Raw genomic sequence first — 6,993 nt, 5'->3', positions numbered from 1 at the left:
ACATCCTTTTCTCCTAACCCTCAAAACACAAAACTTGGTCCCGGTTTTCTTCTCTCTCTTTCTCTACCCCACCTCACCCCCCAACCACACACAAAAAGCAGGATTACAATCCAGATAATATTCCTGATCAATGTTATCTCATAATTTAAAGTCAGCCCAAAGAAAGACAGAAGGAATTGCAACTTAGTGGGTCTGGCATTTCAGTTTTGCAAGACAAAAAGATGTTGGTGATGTGTTGCAGAACAATGTATATGTATGTATTCAACACTACTGAATTGTACTCTTTACAATGACTAAGATGGTCTTAAAAAAACAAAATCAACTGCCAAACTATGGTATAGCCTCTGGTATACATTCTATGTTAAATCTAAAAAGCCTCCAATAATCTTTAAATAAATCCTGGCAAAGCAAAAGGAGAAAAATAAAGCATGTGACACCTTCAAAGATGCATCCAGCTAATGCCCCTGGAGCGAGTCCCATTCAGGGGAACATAAGGAGGCACACACTGACCAGAGTGATAGGAATTGTCAGGAGAAACAGAGTCCTTACAAGAGATGTAAAAGTAACTAATATGAGAAACAAATCTGACAGTAAAATATGAGCCTGGTCACAGTCGGTTTAATGGAGGGAAAATGAACAAGATGAGCTTGAACACGGACCATGACTCATAAGGTCAGCGTACCAGTGGCTAGATCCTGGTACACAGGAAGCCCCTCCAAGCCCACACAATTTCCTTCCTCTTTAGTCCATGCTTTGTCATTTATGGTTCTCATTTCTAAGAAAAAATAAATAGCACACAATTTTTACCAGTTAACTGAGAGTCAGGAGTCTTAGATTCTTAGGTTGAATTATGCTTAACCAACATTTCCCCTTGAAAATGCCATCTTCTCACCTCTAAAGCAAAAGCTGGACCCTTGGATCTCCTCTTGGATCCACAGTCAATGACTGAAAAAATGAACAATACTAGCAAAGCTTGTTTTGATATGTGGTTCTGTTTTTCATCTTCCCTATGTGGATTATATGCTATCTAACACTTCATAAAGAAGAGATGTTTCAATTATATCTGGGATGCTGAGCCTATTAGGTGTTGCAGTGAGGAAAAAAGAGATTTGGAAATAATACATTTTTGAACTTACCGATCTGATGAATAGTAAGAAACAGAGAATAAGCAGATACAGGGATTGCACATAATTGTACAGAACACTTATAGTTCAACAATAATTAAACAGCCCAACTTAAAAAAAATCTAAGACCTGACACCTCACCAAACACAATGTACAGTTGGAAAATAAGCATATGAAAATATGCCCCACATCATGGGTCTTCAGCAAACTAAAACAATGAGATACCTATTGGTATGCCCAAAATCTGAACACTAACCAAATTCTAATGAGGATGTGGAGCGAAAGGAACTATCACTCATTGGTCGTAGGAATGCAAAGTGGCACCACCACTCTGAAAGACAATTTGGTGTTGTCTTAAAAAATAAACATACGTTTGATATCATACTGCATCATACTCCTTGGTATATAAACAAAGGAGTTGAAAACATGTTCACACAAAAGCTGTACTTAGATGTTGAGAACCATTTTATTCATAATTGCCAAAACTTGGAAGCCATCAAGATTTCCTTTAGTAGCTAAGTGGATAAATAACCTGCAAAACATTCAGACAATGGAATATTATTCAAGTCTAAAAATAGATGAAACCATGAAAAGTTATGGAGGAACATTAATACATATGACTAAGTGAAATAAGCCAACCTGAGAAGTCTACATAGTATGTGATGGCAACTACATCACATTCTAGGAAAGGCAAAACTCTGGACACAACATAAATATCAATTGTTTCCAAGGAACAGAGGGAGGAGAAAGTGACAAAAAGGCAGAGCACAAGGATTTTTAGGGTAGTGAAGTCATTATATTCTATCTTAGATATATTATCAAAAGTATACATTCATCCAAATGTACAGCATGTACACCAAGCGTAGATTTCATGTGATTACAATGTGTCACTATATGGTCAATTATAATAAATGGACCATCTAGTCAGAGGTGTTCATGGAGAAGGTATGTGAGGGTCACTACTCTCACGTGTATGAAATATCTCTAGTACTGTTCAATGTTGCTGCAACTTAAAACTTCTTTAAAAACTCAACATTTATTAAAGAGAGTAATTGAAAAGTTTACTAAAGACTAATCATAACTCTAAATTGAAGGAAATGAAATCATTTGGCAGAGTGCCATAGAAAAGTAGAAATACTATCTTAACTTACAAATAATCCAAGAACAAAAATGACAAGCCAAGCAAGATAAGAAAATTGAAATTTCTTAGGAACTGCAGAAATAGTTAAGGCAAAATGTTTTTAAAAGCCTCTAAGAAATAACATTAGTGTTTGAAAAGCCTGGGTCTCTCTAGATCTTAGATATCTTGAGTCAATAACTCAATACAATCACTAACAAATTGTGATTATTATTCTCTTCCGTGCTTTCTAATTGCTACCATTTTTATTTTGCCTTCTATTTCAAACCTTTCTAAATTATTTCAGTTTATGGCTTATAATCAAATTCATGCAATCATTCCCTCTCCCTTAATTAACTTGTTTCTGTGTTTTTTGTGGACATTTTCCCATTCTTGGCCTCCTTTGTCTTATTTGACTAGTTAGAAGCTGTATTCAAATAGGTTTTTCAAGAAGGATATGCTACTAAAGTCATCATGGATGTCACAGAATGCTACTCTGTGGCCTTCACATACATACCCTGACTGGATGTTCTTTTTCTTGTATCACAATATTTTCTCTCAAAATTCTGTAACTTCCCCCATTGTCTCTTTGATTTTGGAATCTCCAAAGAAAATGACTTGAGAAGGCATCATTTTTCATTCCCTTGTTAGTATCATATTTTGCCTTCCCTGTTGTTTGTGTGGTTTTTTTCCTCTGTCCTTTTAATCCATGAAAATTGATATGCTATCGCCGTTTTATACTGGTAAATGTTTAATGACAAGTTCACAAAAAATATTAATGTACATATGTGTGTGCTTACAAATTTTGTTGACAAATAGAATGTGTAACACACAGATTAAAAATTGTCATGACATATATTTTTATTCTAAATCTCATAGCCAATTGATTATCATGAGTTATTACCCTGATTTTTACTGAAATTTTGTTTTCTATAGTTGCAGTTTAGAAAATGTTTGGCTCCAATAAGAAAGGTGGTTGATTGTTAATTCTATATCAATAAGTAAGAAAAAAGCCAACCCAAAAGGACTGTCATGTCAGAACTTCATGCATCTGTTATTTCATTTTCAACAGAAATTTTTAACACTGGAAGAATATTTCTTCAATTTTGTATGCTATCAGTGATACAGTAAAATACACTTAAATCACAAGTTTAAGTTTAATCTTCACTAACATTTCTCCATCACTTTCTGAAATTTAGACAATCAACAAAGTAAACTAAACCCGGATTTTCGGAGCCATTGATTTCAAAGATTAACACACCCACCAAGATTGTATACTGGTGGTGGGAATTGTATAGGACTACACTAAAGAGGAAGCCTGCATTGTACAAAAAGAAGGATGTAAAATATATTAACAAAAATAAATGGGCCAAAAAAGTAGATAAAATAAATACACCCACCAAGGTCGATTTAAAATTTCTGCAGTACCCCCATTCAAGGACAATAGGTGTAAACAACCTCTAAGGCATGATAATGGTAAAACAACTAGGGAACTGTACATTTTGAGTGCTTACTTTTGTTTTAAAAGTAATTTACTTAGGGCCCTCCCTGGTGGCACAGCAGATTAAAGCACAGCACTAAGAAAGCCACGTCAGGCCCTCCCTAGTGGCGCAGTGGGTTAAAGCACAGCACTAAGAAGCAAAAGTCACTTCAGCATGAGTTCGATCCCCGGCCCCGGAGGTGACCCACATGGCAGGGCAGACCTCTCCTGACCTGCCTGCTGCTCCTCTCAGCAGAGTACTTTGTCAGTCGGCCTGTTCTGCTCCCCACTCTGTCTGGTGAAGCCTCTCACCACCCCTGCACCTCTGTCCTGTATCTTTAAAAACTAAATAAATAAATAACTTAATTGTAAGTTTGAAACTTTTCATTTTTATAATGGTTGTGAATAATGACCCACTCACAGAATTTCTGAAAATTGAAAAATCAGTTCTGATAAGCTAGTATGAGCTAGATTTAGGGACCAGCAGGCTTAGAAACCAGTAAATGATGATAGCTAATACTGAGCTAATACTGAGCTAATACTGAGCACTCACTGTTAGCTCTATACTGTTCTAAGTGATCCACATTCTACAGCAAGATGCCCTTTCCAAAGATAAGCTACAAACTTATCCCACCCCATACACTCTTCTTACAGAGTGATCCTGCCCCTCAACCTCTGGAGTGGAAGGGTCTGTGATGTTTTCCCTTGAACCAGAATGGACCCTTATAACTCCTTTACCTGGTAATATATGAAAGAAATAAACCTATGTGACTGTTAATGCTAATTTATAAAAAGCATTACACTTTATACATAGTTGTGTTGGAACACTTGCTCTTGGAGTCCAATCTACAAATAACATAAAAGTTGGAAATGTCAAGCCAAAACTCAGCTGAAGTCAACAAGATCCCAGCCTAGTCTCCATCTGACAGCAACGACACAGTAAACTCTAAATAAGAATGGCCTAGATGAGCCAAATCAACTATTACTATAATAATAAAATGAAATTGTTGCTTTAACACACTAAGTTTGGAGGTATTGTACAGTAATAAGGAGCTGAAATACATTATAAATGCATCGATTCTTTATAAAACCCCAGTAAAATCACTTTTATTAGCCTTACTTTCCAGACAGGAAATCTATGGTATTGAATGATTAATTTGCTCAAAGTAAGCAGCAAAGCTTGGCTTCAAACCCAAGTAGTTTGGTTTATAAGATTTTATGCTTTTAAAAAGTATTCTTAATGCTAGGAATATAACGGACCAGGTGAGAAAATAGTAATAATGATGAACAGCTATATACCAGAGACAATTTGTGGGGTGGAGTGGGGAATGGGATCAAAAACAGCAGGGGGAGGGAAATGCCCTGGACTATGGTGATGGCACACAGGTGATTTGGTGATGGGAAACCCACAGGGATTACAACTGAGATGGAAAAATGCACAAAATGATGTAGTATTCTTGCTGCTTCATTTATGTCCCTCCATTATATAAAAGACACTGGTAGAAGGGTTTTTTTTAAAAAAATTAAAAGGGGTTGAGAGTAGAATTCTTTCTCGCAGAGAACACCCATCAGTTCACAATCACCTGTAACTGTAGCTCCCATCGCTACCTGAGAGACTGGGAAAGTACAGAGTTTTGGGGGAAATGATCCCTGATTCCTGTCTACACCTGCGTGCCAGCAGCTGGTGCCAAAGGGCACTCCAGAGAAGCCATTTTTCTCCCTCTCAGCCACCTCATCTCTGTCACCTGGCAGGCAGATTTACTTACTCAACAACCACCAATACACCTGTGGAAAACACCAATTTCTCTAGGGTGTTTTAACAGACCAACAAACTTTGTTGTTAAATGTGCGGACTAGAGACAAGCATTGTAGGATGCAGCATAAGTTCCACAGTAGCATTCCGGGTGGCCCTGAAGCAGCCACTAGGCTGATGGTGACAGGAGAGCAGAGGGAGAGTCATTTGGGTACAACCCATGGAGGAAGATCAACCCTTCACACTTACATACATTGTGGCAAGTTCTAGGAAATTCGTAATAATCTCACTTGAAATTTCAAACCTGGCTGCCCCAACCTGCCAATAGCCCAAATGTTTTAAAGATGCTGTGACTATGGACTGCAGAAAGACTAAAGTCATTTTTACGGGAACTGTTTTGCTGGAGGGACAGAGATGGGAACAAGTTACATAAAAATCATGTCTAAGTGTTTGTCAGTAGAATTCAAAGTCAACCCGCTAACTGAGAACAGAAAAGGCAGATACACAAGCAGCCTGGCTTTCTAAAGAGTTCTAAATCATTTTTGACCTCAGAAACTATAGGAATGACTCACCAAACTTCATTTTTGATACCAGTTTGATTCCCCCTTCTACTTCACAAGGGAATTCACAACATTGGCAGCATTAAAAAGTCATTAAATGACTGAGACTGAGACTGGCTGTTTCAAATTAAATCTGCTGATGTGAAAATAAAAATCCAAATGAACCAGTACTTCCTTCTAGTCTCTTTCAGTGTCTGAGTTCCTCATGCTCCTATATAATCCTCTCTCCCATTCCCTCCAGTAGTGGGGTAACCAGGCACAGGGCAGGTGGGGCATGGGGGTTCAGGGAGATGGGGGTTGGGAGGAAGGGAAGGAACTGAGCCTCCCAGCCCTCCAGGAATCCTTACACTCTTTATCTGGCTCTCTGTGGCCTCACCTCACCTGTAGTCACGCATCCTCTCATAGCCATGGCTGGCGCTGAGTGTGACACCCTTATATAACTGGTGTCCAGGCACAGATACAAACACTTAGGCTCGCAGGCAGTACACCATGGTCCAGGTGTCCACAATCAGGCATGTGGGCCCCAAGCCCTCCCAAGTGCTTCCTGCATCAACACAATCAAGGCCGAATGTGATAGCCCCAGGCTAATGGCATAAAATGCCTGATTAATCCACTTAACCTACACCTCCAAATCCCATTCACTTCATTTCACATTGAGTATAAAGTGCACGTTCTTTTTCTAATCATGACATTTCATATCATTTTCTTTTTCATTGTGGTAACATTGATTTATAGTATTGTTTGTACTCTGGAAGTACACATCCACTTCTGGTGCTGTTACCATAGCTCTCCCACCACCACAGCACCATCATCACCACCACAGTCCATTGTGCTCCTTCCCTCCCATTTCATGTTTTCCCCTCCTTCTGCCCCTCCATCTCTGAATGCCTCATGTCTATGGCCAGATTTCAAGAGCTAGGTTTTGAGCTTGGCTTTGTCCAATTTCTCTATATTCCCAC

The sequence above is a fragment of the Condylura cristata genome, unplaced genomic scaffold, assembly GCF_000260355.1.
Source record: "Condylura cristata isolate star-nosed mole 26May11 unplaced genomic scaffold, ConCri1.0 scaffold00012, whole genome shotgun sequence".
In the NCBI taxonomy this organism is placed as follows: Eukaryota; Metazoa; Chordata; class Mammalia; order Eulipotyphla; family Talpidae; genus Condylura; species Condylura cristata.
This window is presented reverse-complemented; position numbering follows the sequence as displayed.